At 24.2% G+C, this 1328-nt stretch overlaps 1 annotated feature.

Moving 5' to 3' along the window:
- Nucleotides 1-1328: part of a repeat region that runs on past both edges of the window.

Consider the following 1328-nt stretch of genomic DNA (forward strand, 5'->3'; position numbering starts at 1 on the left):
AAATATAACTCAGTACTTTGAGGAAATAAAATGAAAGGAGTATCAAGTAATTATGAAGTTTCAATTAAAGTACAAGGAAAACTACATAGATATAGTATCAGAACTTTGGGTAAAGAAAATTTAGTTGGAGTACATATAAAAAATAGATGAAATGGTAACAATAGGAATCATATGTGTAATTATTATGAAACAATTGACTTCATATATAGTCTTTAGAAAAAGGATGGTTAATGGAAAATAACAGTATATTATAGGTATTTAGATATATATGCATTGGATTATTTATATATTTTCCCACATATAAAACATATATTTCAAACATTTTATGGCACCAAATGGTTTTCAAATGTAGATCTTAAAAACGGATCTTGGAACATAGGATTAGATGAAAATAGCAAGAAGTATACCATATTTGTGGTATCTATATCTAGGGTATTTATATTTAATGTATCGCCATTTGGATTAAAAACTACTGCTCAATTTTAGAGAATAATGGAAAATGTACTTATGGAAATGATTCGAGAAAATTCCGTAGTTGTATATATTAATGACATCAATATTTTTATGAAAATAGTAATTGAACACTTTAAAGTATTACAAAAAATATGTAAATTGCTTATCGATAATAATATAGAAATTAATACAAAGAAGTGTAAATTCTGTAAGATATCTATAACTTACATAGGACAAGTAATAACCCTTAAAGGAAATGTACTTTCATTAAGTATAATAAAAATCATTATTGAAGCAGATAGACCTAAATCTAAGAAACAATTTTTATTATTTTTAAGGAATACTAAAAATTATAGAAACTATATAAAGAACTTGCCAGAATAGACTTCCAAATTAGTTATATTATTATCCAAAAATAAATAACTTATTTAAAATGAAAATCACTCTCAAGTATTTGAACAAATAAAAAAAAAAGACTGAAATACTTTATCTTTTTCTGAAATTAAAAAACCTTATGCCATCTATACAAATGCACACGATTATACTATAGGAGTTGTATTAACTCGAATATATGGTGATATTTTTCCAAAGGAGATTAATTTATTATTCATCAAGAGAAATGAATAATATTCAACGGAAATGGAGTACAATAGAAAAAGAATTATTTTTAATCTCTATAGTATGTGAAAAATTCGACTATTATACTAAAGGATCAAAGGCCTTGATTAAAAAAAATATTGCAAAGGTATCATAGGAATATATTCTGCTAATACTGGAGAATTATATAGATGGAAGTCGAGATTATCTGAATTTAATTTGTAATTTGAACATTGATGGAATTAAAAATAGTTTGAATGACTGAATTGCCATATATA

Source organism: Plasmodium relictum (genome assembly GCF_900005765.1).
Source record: "Plasmodium relictum strain SGS1 genome assembly, contig: PRELSG_00_v1_437, whole genome shotgun sequence".
NCBI lineage: Eukaryota > Apicomplexa > Aconoidasida > Haemosporida > Plasmodiidae > Plasmodium > Plasmodium relictum.